This window comes from Sorex fumeus, unplaced genomic scaffold (genome assembly GCF_029834395.1).
Source record: "Sorex fumeus unplaced genomic scaffold, SorFum_2.1 ptg000129l, whole genome shotgun sequence".
NCBI lineage: Eukaryota > Metazoa > Chordata > Mammalia > Eulipotyphla > Soricidae > Sorex > Sorex fumeus.
Genome location: NW_026606186.1, coordinates 12,068,119 through 12,083,398, shown reverse-complemented (window position 1 = coordinate 12,083,398; position 15,280 = coordinate 12,068,119).

Genomic DNA, 15,280 nt, shown 5'->3' with positions numbered 1-15,280 from the left:
TGGTGGAGGATCTTGAACACTTTGGCAATAGTGAGGTGTGGGATTGCACATGAGAACAATTCCCATGAATGTTAGCATTGTTGTGACTATGTTACCTGAATTATAGTAATGATAAATCAATTAACTGCATTTTAGAAATGATCAAAACGTACTTCTAATAATTTTTTTAGGTAATCTAGTGTTGAGTAAAGTACACCCCCCGCCCCAAAAAAATACAGGATACATGATGACCTCACTTACCTGTGGAAAATAGAGTACTGAATGAGGAAATGTATTGTAGTAAAAGGGGGATGCTTAGGTACTCCTTGTTCCCACTGTTTAGAGAGGAAACAAAGAAAAAAATCAGGGGTTAAGAAGAGAATGAGAACTAATGGGTTCACAAACATCAGGGCACCAGTGACAGGAGTGACAGGCATAATCAAGTAGCCAAAACACAGACTCAACAGAACTGAAAACACGAGATCTAAGCAGCAACCTTTGGAATTTTGTAATATGCCTGTCAAGTTGACAGGTAGAGTTAGAGTGAGGGTTTGGATTGGGAGGGAATATTGGAACACTGGTGGCAGAAGGTTGACAGAGGTGAAGGAATTGGTGTTGAATTATTGTATGCCTAAAACTCAACTATCAGTGACTTTGTAAATCATGGAACTTTAATTTTAAATAAATAACTAACTAAATAAAAAAGATTCTTAGGTGATCTGGGGCGGGAGCGATAGTATGGAGGGTAGGCCATTTGCCTTGCATGCTACAGACCCAGGTTGGATTCTCAGCATCCCATATGGTCCCCTGAGCACTGCCAGGAGTAGTTCCTGAGTGAGGAGCCAGGAGTAACCCCTATGCATCACCAAGTGTGACCCAAAAGGCAAAAAAAATGTATAGATTCTTAGGTGATCTAAATCAGATTCTATTTGAACATGAGGATATTTGGGAATCTAAAGTAAGCAATTCACACTACTGAGGATCTTTCTGTTAGCATATTATTTATAAACTCTTCAGTGAGTAGTATTGTTTTGTGGATTACTAGGAATATGATAGATATAGAATTGAAATGCAAATTATGCTGATAACACTTGGTGGGTCAATTGATCACGTGATCACTTGACTTCTTGTTACTCATTGATTTGCTCGAGCAGGAGTATGTAATGTCTCCATTCATCCCTGTTGTGTGCTAGTGTACCCAATGGCGTCTGCTCATTCTAGGACCACAAAGAGCCTCAAACCGATCATTCAGGGTCTTGACGAAGAAGTCCGACCATCTTGTAGATGGGCGGTCATGCAATCTTTTGACATCCCATGAAATCCAGTCAGTAACGGCTCTAGTCCAGTGGTCATCTCCAAATCTCATTACATAACCAGCCCACCTGATTTTTGACACCTTGGCAAATGAGACAGCGTCCCTGATTCTTGACCGTCGACAGAGGTCAGAACTCTGAATTCTTTCTCTCATTTGAGTGAAACGTGATACTCCAAGCATAACTCTTTCGATTCCTCTTTGGGAGACCTGAACAGCATTCTCATCCTGTTTTCATAGGGCCCAGGTCTCTGAGGCGTATGTTAATGCAGGAAGAAAAGTGGAATCGAAGAGATGTGCTTGGAGCCAGAGGTTCTTCATCCTCTTAGCTATTTCTTTGACGCTCTTGAAGGCGTTCCAAACTGCTCTCTTCCTCCTGTGCAACTCAGGTGCCAGGTCATTCATCAATGTTGACTTCTTAACCTAGGTACACATAACTGTTGCATTCAGAGATGTTCGTTCTGTTGAGAGTGAATGGAACGTCAGGAACAAGACTGTTTCTCATAAACATTGTCTTCATGAGATTCAGCTATAGTCCTACCTTTTCACACTCATGTCGGCCAGCATTTCTGCCACTTGGCTAATGTTTGGTGTTATTAGAACGATCTCATCAGCAAAGCGGAGGTGGGGTAATTGCTGATCGTCTATCTTCACTCCCATTCCTTCCCATTCCAGTTGTCGCATGACGTTCTTGAGAGTGGCACTGAAAAGTTTTGGTGAAATGGTATCACCCTGCCAAACCCCTCTCTTGACATGGATGATCATTTCTTTGTAGAATGGTGAGATCCTGGTAGTGAATCTGTAATACAGCTCACAAGGACCCTGATGTATTGTGTTTGAATGCTCTGATTGGCTCGGGCTTTGATGACCTCTTCTGTCTCAACAGAATAAAAGGCCTTCTTTAAATCAATGAACGTTAGACAGAGTGGCATCTTGAACTCCTGAGAAACCTCAATGAGCTTGGTTATCATGTGGATATGGTAGATGGTGCTGAATCCTTTGTGGAATCTGGCTTGCTCTCATGGTTGTCCTTCATCTAGTGTTCTGCCAATCCTATTCAGGATGACTCGAGTGAAAAGCTTGGAGATGACAGACAATAGGCAGATCAGGTGATAGTTACCAATGTTATGTATGTCTCCCTTCTTGTACAGTAGTATGGTCCTGCTGGTTTTCCATTGGGAAGGAACCTTGCATTCAGACAGGTAGCATGTGAAGAACCGAGCCAGTGTATTGATGAGTATCAATGGTAGATTCTTCAGGTGTTTAGGTCTGACCTTGTCTGGACCAGGTGCTGTTCGTTTCTTTTCCAACAAAATGGTGTGTCAGATTTTGGAAGGGAGAACGTTGGGAATGACATATCCATCCTGTGGAATTTAATATGTGGGAAGGTGGATGTGGGTACCAAAGAGATCTGAGTAGAAGGCATGGATAATCTTCTCCATTGCCCTTCTGGAAGATGTAATATATCCATCAGCATGTCAGAGGGTAGTCATCATGCTCTTGTAGTTGGTGAAGGACAGGTGGGTGTTGTGAATGCTTTTCCTGGCTTCTGCTGCATCTACCAGCACTGCTGCTCTTCCCTCTTTGAGATCTTCCTTTATTGCATCTCTGCACTGCTTGCGAGCTCCGACGTTTGCTTGCGGTTGCCTGAGGCATGCGCCAAGCCACGTTGGCAAATAAGCTCAAAGGTTTTCAAAGACAGGCTTTTTTTTGTGGCTATCTCTCTTTTGGCACTCTTCGCATAATCATGAAGGTGCTGAACCAGTCGATCTTATTCCTCGTCAATGTTGTCAATGATGGCATCTTTCCATGTTGCAGCAATAGTGCCAAAGAACTCCCAGTTGGTGGTTGTTCTGGGAGTTCTCTTCTTAAACTTTGCAGCTTTTTCTCCCCACTCTGTGAAGTAGAATTTTGCACAAAGGAGACAGTGGTCTGACCCGTTTGGAATTTTGGGACAACAGCGACAACAGTCAGGCAAAACTGTCAATTGAATATGATGTGGTCTATTTTGTTGTGGAACCATCCACCAGGAGACTCCCATGTCCAACGTTTAAATTCGGCCTTCTGGAACTGGATTACCATGGATGGTCTTGGTCGACATGATAAACTCAGACAGTCTCTCACCCTATTTGTTCCATTCTAGCCCATGGTTCCTGATGTGGAATTCTTTGGCTGATCTTTTCGGTCCTATCTTGGCATTAAAATCACCGACAGTGATCTTGTAGAAGGTGTGGTCTTCTTTATAGAACTTCTTCAGCTCCATGTAGAACTTCTCAGTTTCTCCTTCATCATAATTGGATGCTGGTGTGTAGACAACAAAGATAGAAACTGCCTGCAGTGAGCCACATCTATTCAAGTGTAATCATCCGATTCGGGTTGTTAGGCATTTGAATGAATCAGTGCTCATGGCCAAGCTTGTGTTGACAAGGACAGCAATGCCTCTGACACCTCTTTTGTAGCATGTTCTGAGGAACAGTTCTTTTCCAGTGTCGTAAATGGCCTGATGTGATTGATGCCTTCTCATCTCTGTCAGACCAACGATGTTGTACCTTGATCTTTTGTGCTTGTATCATCAGAGCCTCAATGGATGCATCTGATGCCAGTGAACATGCATTGACAGTACAGACAATCATTTTTGTCTTTCTTCGTTTGGCAGCCTAGTTCGGCCTTAAGATTTTATCAGCCTCTCCTCCCACATCCTTCTCAATGCTGCCATACTGGTGACTCCTTCAGGGTCAGGGGAATGAGACTCATTGTATTTACTGGTTTTGACATATTGAATACGCAATGGATAGCTTGCCAGGCTCTTCTGTGTGGGTAGGATACTCTCGGTAGATTGACAGGCTTTCCAAGAGGGATAGAGGCTTTTGGGGCGGCCTCTAATCGCCCTTGTAGGTGTTCTCATGGTTCAATCCATATTTGAACCCTAATAAATATGGTGCAGAAAGCATCCTGGAGCATGGCTGCGGCTGGGTAGTGGAGGTAGTGGAGGTCTGCCAGTGAGGTATTTATCTGGTACTGGTACGGTGGGTCTTCTGTGCATAATCCAATCCCTGGGTCTCTGGTGGTTGGTGGAAGCAGACAGGGCAGTGTAGGATGGGGCTCCTTGTTTTAATCCCTTCCTCACCTGTGGTTGGTGAGAGAAGACAGAGGATCAATCAATTCAGAATTTATCTCTGAATAAATTCTCCTAAAGTAAGAAGAATGTAGATCTCCTTCTAGGTTTCAATGTAGCCACCCCTACACTGAAAAATACTACACAAAGTGCTTAGAAATGCTGTTCAAAAGTGGGAACCCAGTAAATGTTAGATCCCTTGTCCACTCTCATTGTCACCTTTAGTACAATCATCATTATCATTACCACCATTGCCATCGCCATCCTAACATGCTAGGTTTCCTCACAGCATTGAGTATGAGGAGCCAAATAAAAATACTTTCTGTTACCAAAGGAACATCCATTCGCATGCTAATGAAAGTAGATGACGATGAATACTATAAATTCTATCCATTAGGTAAGCACAAAGAGCTCTGAGTCAATACAAGTGGAAGGAAAATAGAGGCCCAAGAAGATTGGCTAGCTTGACTGAGAATATCTAGTGTATTTGTCCTAGTGCTGGGAACATAACCTAATGTTTTCTCTTCTAAATAATAAAATTAAAACAGAATTTAAAAGCTTCACAAAACAAGAAAAAAAAACTAAAGTGAAAGGAGGATTCTGAGTCTGATATCTGTGAATACTGTTTGTTTCCATGTTCCCTACACCTCATAAATGATTGAATGAAGAGGACTTTTATAAATCACCTTTGATATTCATAGCTCAATTTGAAATTAGAAATAGTAGAAATATTCATATGTTTGCGTGAATATGAAAGCAGCATTTTTGGTCAAAACATCTGCCAAGGGGCCAGAGAGATAGTAGAATGGGTTGGGTGCTTCCTTGCATGCAACCTACCTGGGGTCAATCTGTGGCATCCCAAGCAGTCCTCCAAATCCTGCCATGAGTTATCCCTGAATACAGAGCCAGGAGTGAGCCTTAAGCACCACTGGATGTGAAGTCTCTCCCCCATCCTCCCCAAATCTCGCCTGGATAAACACATACAGATGTGCTTATGCATGTAGCCACATACAGACATAATATCCACTCCCTAGGCATGCCTAGTAGTATATGCTTAAGCACATGGGCATCCACATGCCCACGTGCACATCCATATGTGGCCATGCATATATTTATCCACAGGCATGTCTGTGTCCAAACACACATCCGCACAGATTCTTATGCACAGAGGGTATTTTGACAACACTGTGAACAGATCCAGCAGCAAACACTTTGGAGGTTCCTATGATTTAATTCAGCAATTGTCACTAAACTTCAGTTCTGGATCACGAGGTGCTGTATTTCCCAGCTGCATCTAGGATTTAGCTCTTAGTCATCTTGAGTTTGTTCAACAATGCCTTAAAACATTAGTTTCTCTGCATCATTTGCACAATCAAAAATACAGAGTTTGTGTTTCAATTCAAAATAAATCAGAGACTGCTGCAGCAAGAGCAGGACTTGATGCAAACTACAGAGCAACTCTAGGAGCAGACTTATAACGTCAATCATTTATCTTCAGCCACAGGGATCCTTAGTACTGAACAAGGCTCAGGAATTTAACACTACAGAGACAGGCACTCATCCGAAAGAATAAGAACAACCAGTGCTGGTGCAGATGTGTGGAGAAAAGGACTCTCATTCATTTTTACTGGGAATACTGACTTGTCCAGCCTTTTTGGAAAATAATATGGATATTTCTCAAAAAAAATAGAAATTGATCTCTCATTTGACCCAGCAATACTTCTTCTTGGAACAGACCCTGGGGGTCCCAAAACACACAGCAACAAAGTCATCTACACTCCTGTACTCATTGCAGCACTGTTCAAAATAGTCAGAATCTGGAAACAACCTGAGTGCTCAAGAGCAGACAAATGGATAAAAAAGTTATGGTACATCTACATAGTGGAATTCTACAGTCACCAGGAAGGATGAAATAATAAAATTTGTTTATAAGTGGATGGACACGGAGAGTATCATGCTGAGTAAAATGAGTCAGAAGAGTTAGAAGGAGAGGGACAGACAGAATGTTTTCACTCATTTGTGGGATATAAAAAACACTATTTGAGACTATTACCCAAGGGCAATAGAAATGAAGTCCCGGAGGACTGGCCCATGGTTGAAAGCTTGCCACAATGGTGGTGGTGGTGGTGGGAGTGGAGCAGGGGATGAGGGTAGTTAGGATAGAGAACGGACCACTATGACAACTACAGTTGGAAATAATCACTCTGGACAAGAATTGAGTGATCAAAGTAGGTAAAGGAATATACATGATAACCTTATAGTGCCTGTACCACAAGCTGTAATGATCAAAAGAAGAAAAACAGAGAGAGAGAGAGAGAGAGAGAGAGAGAGAGAGAGAGAGAGAGAGAGAGAGAAGGAGAGAGAAAAAGAGAAAGAGATAATAAAGTGTCTGCCATAGAGGCATTCTGAACGTGAGTGTGGGCTTGGAAGGAGGGAAATTGAGTACATTTGGTGGTAGGAAGTGTACACTGGTGAAGGGATGGGTATTGGAACATTGTATGACAGAAACCCAATCATGGACAACTTTGTAACTGTTTACCTCAAGGTTATTTAATTAAAACAAATTAAAACAGGAATCTGTATATACACAATTCTCACTGGTCAATTAGATACTGCAATATCCAGCCATGCCTAAGACCACTTTCCACACGTTCAGATGAGCTCACGCATTAAGGAACATGCAGAGGAGCCCAGGTGTGCGGAACCCGAGGCGTAGATCTACAAGCCTGCTCGTATTGGGACTGAGGCCTCCTCCACGCAGATCCCCCATTTTCCAGTATGTAGGTGTTACACCCACCAACTGCCCCCGATACCGTGTAATTCCATCAATGACCAAGACCCAGAGACTATGAAACCTTGGAAGTGCACAACTGCATTTGCGGTTGCGTGACATCTTATCATCTAGTTCTTACTCTGGAGAACCTGGCAGGCTACCAAAATTATCCTTCCCACATGGCAGAGTCTGGCAAACTCCCCTTGGCGTATTCAATATGCCAAAAACCAGTTACAATTATGGGTCTCATTCTCCTGACCCTGAAAGAGCCTCGAATGTGGCACTTTTTAAAATCTCAGGGCTAGGATGAAGGATACATTACTGGGGCCTGCTCGAGGCAATTGATGAACAACAGGAAGACAGTGATACATTGAACATCTTCCAAAGAACATTACAATAGAGGATCTCTAAGCAGCCTTATTTTGGAAAAAAAAAAAAGAGTAGAGGTTTCAAATGGGTGAAATAATTAGCCAAAGTTCCACTATTGTTAACAATTGATGCAGTTTGTTTTTTACAGATCTTGCCCCTACTTCTTAACAAGGCAGCCTGTGGCATGATGACTTTTAGTGAGTGTGTCTCTCATCTTCCAAAGGAATTTTAAGCTTCCTAGTGTAGTATGTCTTTCTTTCTCTCTTTCTCGTTTGCTTTCTTTCTCTCTTTCTCATTTGGGAGGACAATAAATATTCATTGAGTTCCTATTTGAAAGGTTTCATGTTATAGCATTGTACCAATTAGGAATGTGGTTGAATGAAGAAACACAGAAAATTCAAATGGAGTGACTTGATCTAATAGTATTTTATTTTTTCCTTCAGGGAAGAGACATGATGAGGTTCCTTACATTGAATATGAACTTTATTTAAGTAGTCAGCCATATACTAATAGTTTTTCTTGGTATTTCCTTATCCTTGTCAACTTATGTTACCAAGATAGTTGCTTCAGTTCCAGACATTACATTTGAATTCCAGGCCAGAAGAAATGTAGGAAAACTTACCAATTTCATTTTCCCTTCTATTGAGGAATAAAAGCTTACCCATAAATATCTCATCAGGCTTTGGTTTATTTGTACTACAGAGTGAAAATTTAGCTGAGAATTTTCTCTCAGAAATAAAATGGACTGTGTCAGCAAAAAAAAAAAAAAATAGAAGATGACGTTGGATTTCATATCTTCACATTTATCATCATAAAGAAAGGAAGGAATGATCCGCATGGCATAAAGCCAAAACAGTAGATTCTTCTTTGTCAGTAATTTTGTAGGTAGTGGTGGGAGAGGGAAAATGCAGCAGGTGTTATTCAAGTCTCCTTTTTATCCCAAACACTGAATTATTTTCTGAAAAAGGAAAAAAGAAACAGTTATGATTTTACGGTTAGTCACAGACTCACAGAGCAACATTGTAATTCAGTATAGTTTGTGCTCCAATGGAGACAATATTCTCTATGGTTTTGCTTTTGGTTTGTTCTTGAGCTTTTCACAGGGGCCATTCCAAGCTACATTCTTGAGGGTCACTCCCAGTAGTGCTTAGGGAAACTTCCAATGTCAGGAATCAAACTCAACTTTCCAACTTCAGCCCATTGAACCATCTGGCCATTATGCACTCTATTTTTTTTTTTTAGTGAAACACCATGAGGTACAGTTGTAGATTTACAATTTTTTGTGCTTGGGTTTGATTATACAATGATCAGATACCCATCCCTCCACCAGTGCCCATTTTCCACCACCATGGATAATATCCCCCCACCCCCATCCCCCCATCCCCCCTGCCTCTGTGGCAGGGCAATCCCCTGTGTTCTCTCTCTCCTTTTGGGTGTTATGGTCTGCAAAAGAGGCATTGAGTGGCAAACATGTTCAGTCCATAGTCCACTTTCGACATGCATCTCCCCTCCTGGGAGGATCTTCCAAACACCCTTTATTTGGTGCTCCCTTCTCTATCCGAACTGCACTTTCCTCTAGGATACCCGACTGGCCTCTAAGTCATGGAGTAATCCTCCTGGTGCTGATCTCAGCTATTCTTGGGTATTAATCTCATATTTCTTACTTTATGTCCCCCAGATGAATGCAATCTTTCTATGTCTATCCCTCTCTTTCTGACTCATTTCGCTTAGCATGATACTTTCCATGTTGTACCACTTGTATAAAAATTTCATGACTTCATCTTTTCTAACAGCTACATAGTACTCCATTGTGTAGATATATCAAAGTTTCTTTAACCAGTCATCTGTTCTTGGGCACTCAGGTTTCTTCCAGTTTCTGGCTATTGTAAAGAGTGCTGCAATGAACAAACAAGCATGCACTCTATTTTGGACAAACATTTTTACCTCAAAGTTATTTTCTCTTTGTAAGTCTTGCAATAAGAAATGGAAATACTAGAACCCTTTTATGAGACTCATCCTGTGCTTCTTTCACCCCCTTCTGTGGAATCCCCTATGGAGATCTTTACGTGATTTTTATAGTAATCCTTGTTCAGACCCCTTACACATCCAATTCCCTTTCTTTAGACTTTTACCCACCAGCTCAGCACACTCTACCTATTAAACCCAACAAATCACTCAAATTACAACTCACATATCTAATATCAAATCTCTGCGTCCACCCTCATAACAGTGTCTCTCGAATGTATAGTTGTATGTAAGAAGTGTTAAAGTATGTAAAAAAAAGTTTTTAAATGTGTATCAATTCGTATAATGTGTCTTTAGCTCTGATAGTTTAAAATCCTGGAGAAAGTGATTTAGGTTCTGGGAGAGAAAATGTTATGGATACTTGGAGAATCATTTTATCTCTAGCACTGTAGCACATAGTAGGTACATCTATAAATGGATAGAAACATGAAAAGGTGCAATAAAACTCCAAGCTCTGTGAAGGGTTACCAGGATTCCTTCAGCATTTGAACACGCCCTCCCTGATACTCCATTTTTTCCCATCTTTTAAATAGGTAGCTACCTTCACTGCAAAGGGCTCTTCCAGACTTATTTTTTTTCCAGTGAGATACAGTATTGAGTCCTGAATCCATCTCTGCCTTTTTTAAGAATGCTTGGAAGTATGTTTATATACCCTATGGCTTCTATTCCGTCCTCTGTATAGCAGTCAGAAATAATCTCTAAGACCCTTTCCAAGCCTGAAGCATGAGTTAGTTTTTGAGAACTCCAAAAGGAACATGAAAACCACAGGATGAGAGCCAGAGGGATATTGCAGAGTTGTGAGTTTTGCAGGTGTATCTCAGCAGGTTCCCAGGAGCCATTCTTGAAGGGACTCAGCGTGTTACCTGGACTAATTTATAAAGGAAATGAAAAGGAAATGGACTCGTTAAAATGAACACCATTAATTCACCACTCCAGACTTCACTGTTTGAACAGCAAGTATCAGGCGATTCAATTGTCCTTTGTCGATTGAATTCTGCTATTTTGTCTGTTGGAAATGACCAGCCAACACAACAGCGTGCTGATGACAGGACTACTAATTAGCATATATATTGTTTGTCCTGGTATAAATTTATGGCAAACAGCAATATTTTACACTCCACTAAAGTTAATAAATGAAGCTTTGGGCTATAAAAATTTCATGTTCCTTTGTGCAAAGGTCAATTATAAATAGTTAAGCACATATTCATTCAAATGCTTGAGGCCTCACAGCCAGGAGAATGAAATATATTCTGGTCAATTTACACTCTGACTGGACTTGCCTTTCATTTTATAGCCTCAGAGATATCCCTCTTTACTGCTTGTCACAGTCTGGATTTCCCCAGAAGTCCTTTGGCCAGAAGGACTGAATAAAATATGTAACTTTTCCAGGTCTATGGTTTAACACCTAAAATGTGTTCAATAAAAGGCAGTTTCAATGGAAGAGGAGAATCCTTGTGACGAAATCAGGTAGCAAGGCCTCAGAGCTTCTTCTGCATCTTTTTTTTAATGTAGGATTACTGCTATTTATTCAGCCACTGATTAGCTGATTGAGTTGGGCATGAACTCCACTTTACTTTTTTTTCATAGTTTTATTTATTTATTTTTCGTCTTATATTTATTTATTGAATACTGTGGGAAAAGTTACTAAGCCTTCAGGTCAAGTCTTGGTCATACAATGATCAAACACCTCTCCCTTCACCAGTACTCACATTTCAGGACCAAGAACCCCAATATACCCCCCTCCCACCCTACCCAATGCCTGTGAGGCAGATGATTTCCACTTAACTCTTCTCTACATTAATTACAGTCATCATTTTGACAAAAGATGCATCATTATTGTTTAGAATTTCCCCCCCAACAATCAGAATTGCTGAAAAGGCATTGTGAAATACTTCGTTTTCTATAGGTGGTTATGAGAATCATATAATATTGCACGGCCGCTATTGTGGCCACGCAATTTTGGATTTCTGCAAAGAGTCAGATAATTTAGAGATTAGTTTCTGTGCATCTGGTGTTATAGTTGTGCTGGAGAGCCGCTTGTGGGGGGTAACTCAGGACCTCGGTAGGGCGTGAAGGACGAGCTGGTACCGCCACCTTTCCCGTGAAACTGCAGTTGCCCTGTCACCGCTAGCTCATACCTGGCTTTCCTATGAGCTCTGAGGCAGCGGCCACCTTGCTGCCGGGGAGTGTGGGGGAGAAAAGGCGGAAAGGAGCAACACCCTTTCCCTCCTGGGGAAGCATGGCCCCATAGTTTAACGCATGGTCCATTCACTTTTCTGCCACAAGCTGCCGGGCTCTGGATTAAGTCTTTTTGCCTCTGGAGCCATGGCCATGCCAGAGAGCTGCTCATGGGGGGCAACTTGTGACCTCGGTAGGGCATGAAGGACAAGCTGGTACCTCCCCTCTTCCCATGAGACTGCAGTTGCCCTGTCACCGCCGGCTCATACCTGGCTTTCCAATAGGCTCTGAGGCAGCGGCCACCTTGCTGCCGGGGAGTGGGGGGGGGGGGGTGGAGAAAAGGTGGAAGGGAGCAACACCCCTTCCCTCCTGGTGAAGCATAGTGACATAGTTTAATGCATGGTCCATTCACTTTTCTGCCACAAGCTGCTGGGCTCTGGATAAAGTCCTTTAGCCTCTGGAGCCATGGCCGTGTATGTGGTTCAGATGCATTTCTACCAAAAGTCACTGGGTTTCGATATTTGTTTTTGAGTCTCTGGGATTATGGCCATTAAGCAGCTTGATCAGGAGCCAGAGAGGCCGTTTGTAGGCAGCGACTCGAGGTCTGGCTGGGCTGAGGAGGAAATGGCCAGTTCCACCACCATCTGGTGAGACCCCGCATGTCTCGTCACTGCAGGTCTAAACCGACTGTCCTGTGACCTCTGGAGGATGACGGTCACCAGTCCACCAAGGGGACCAGGCCAAGGCACGAAACCTTTTCCCACCTGGAGTGGCCCAGCCCCAGTAACCTACTGCAGGAACAGGATGCATTTCTGCCAAAAGCTTTTAGGTTCCGAGATTTGTTTCTGAGCCTCTGGGATGACAGCTGTTAAGCAGTTCGATCAGGAACCAGAGAGGCCAAGCCTCCAATTATATAGCTGAGCTGGAGGTGGTTTGTGGGTGTGTCTCCCACATACCTAACTTTTGGCTGTTTACTTTCTTGGTAAACTTTGCCCCAAGTTTTTGGTGTCTGGCCAAAGACACAGCAGAAATTTTGGGGTATCTGAAGGCCTGGCGGTGCCATCAGGCTGCTGTTGCACTCGTCTCACAGGTACAGATTGACCTGCTGGCGGCACCATACCCCCAATTCTGCATCTTTTTACTCATAGGAAAACACTGGAGCCAAGTCAGAAGATATGGGTTCTAGTGCCAGTTCTACTGCGTACTTATTAAAAAACCTTTGTGACATTCTCCAATTCAAATTTCAGTTTTTCCATATGAAAAAACAGAGGATTAATTGATTTTGTTTTCCAGTTACGTATTATCGGATAACAAAATAGCACTCATGTTAGTTGCTTGAGTTATTCTAAACTTTTAACTATTTTATCATGATGAGAGGACAAGTCTTCATAAAACAGTCTTCCTGAGATGTTGAGAACAGTCTTTCCCATCACTTGCCATTTTAATGCAAAGATTTTTTAAAAGTCAATCTTTGCCCTTTAGACTTCAAAAGAACCTGTTATTATTGCCTTACTGTCCAAAAGAATAAATTCAAATTCAGAATTCTCTCAAGAATTAAACTTTCTATCATAGAAACCTAACTACAAGTCAGACATCTAGTTACAGACCATCAGATTTTTATGAGTTATGATCTCCTCATTATGTTAACACGACTCCACCCAACTTGATGTTCCAGGCTCCATTTTCATGCATAATCTCAAGAATGAAAACCTTAGGACTGTCCTATTTACTCTGAACTGTACAGCCATGGAATCATAATTCATTTGTTTGCTTGATCAGTCCAGGAAGAATCTAGAGGGTGAGATGAAATTTCATCTTTGTCTTTATTACATAATTTTCTTTTATCCCTACTATAACTCTTGATTTTATGAGTAAGGACAATTGGCAGCGCTCAGTGGCAGGTTTACCACTCCCTGTGCTACACATGGGCAATGCTCAATGGTATTAGATGCTAAGACACTCATCTGCAGAGTGTGAAACACATTTACTTGTATGTCTGGCTCCTTCTTGTGAGAATGACTGATGGCTGAGCTCCACTGAGACTCCACTGGAGCACTGCATGTGGCCTGGTTCAGTGTGGCATTGTGAGAATAATCATATTTGGTGTTCTGCAGTTTTGATCTCCAAAAGAGTTTGCCAAAGACAGGAGGTAAATGCTACCAGTTTTTTTTTTTTAAATCTGGATCTTAAACTTGATAAAGCACCATTATTTACTACATTGTACTGTACAAAGCAATCACAGGTGTCAGCAAAATTAAATTAAAGGTCCCACTGATTCCACCTCGTAGGGAGTGACAGATCAGCTATCTTAAATATGACACTATGTTCTCCAATTTTTTTACTATTAAAAATCATTGCATTGGAAAGGATTTGGTAGATTAGAAAGTATGGGAAATGGCAGATCAAAAAAATGAGCTTCAAGACTTGGAAAAATCTTGTATTCTTTTTTTTTTTTTTGATGCTTAATAGAGGTTTATTTTGTACTAGGAAACAGAATCCATTCCAGAATACAGAAAAGTGGCAAAGACTAAAATGGAGCTTACTTGTCAGTGGTGGTGGTGGGGAGGGGTAGAGAAGTATATATTAATAAATGTTGGTAAAGGTAAAGGTAAAGGTAAAGGCCCTCCCGTTGATCATCGATTTGCTCGAGCGGGCCCAGTAACGTCTCCAATGGAGACTTTGTTGTTACTGTGTCTGGCATATCGAATACTCTCGGTAGCTTGCCGGGCTCTCCGAGAGGGGCGGAGGAATCGAACTCGGGTCGGCCATGTTGGCCGCTTGTAGCTGGAGTAATAGCACAGCAGGTAGGGCATTTGCCTTGCACACGGATGACCGGGGTTTGATTCCCAGCATCCCATTTGGTCCCGCAAGCACCTCCAGGAGTAATTCCTAGTGTGTGAGCCAAGAGTAACTCCTGTGCATTGCTGGATGTGACCCCGCAAAAAAGCAAAAATATATAAATAAATAAATAAATAAATAACTGATCACTTGATCACTCAGTAACAACACTAGATTCCACAGGACATCAAAAGATTGTGTGGACACCCACCTACAAGATGGTCAGACTTCTTCATCAAGACCCTGAATGATCGGTTTGAGGCTCTGCATATTCCTAGAATGAGCAGATGCCATTGGGCTACACTAGCATGCAACATGGATGAATGGAGACGTTACTGGCACTCACTCGAGTAAATCGATGAGTAACGAGGTATCAAGTGATCAGGTGATCAAGTGAGGTGAAACTAGAGAGAGGACTCTAGACAAAAGATATTATGGAAGTAGAGGTGAGAGGATTTAATGATGGATGAAATTTAGAATGTGAGGGAAGAGAGTAGTGAATGATAGCTCCCTAAGGTTTGGATCTATATATCTGGTGGGACTGGGAGAAGTAAGTATGAGTAAGTTGGTAGACGTTATAACAGTTAAAATGAGTGTTTGCAGACAAAAATGGGGAAACAAGTTCCCTTGTAAATATTTAGTAAAATGCTAGAAAACATCTCTTGCCAAGAAAAATTACAAAAGACGGAGT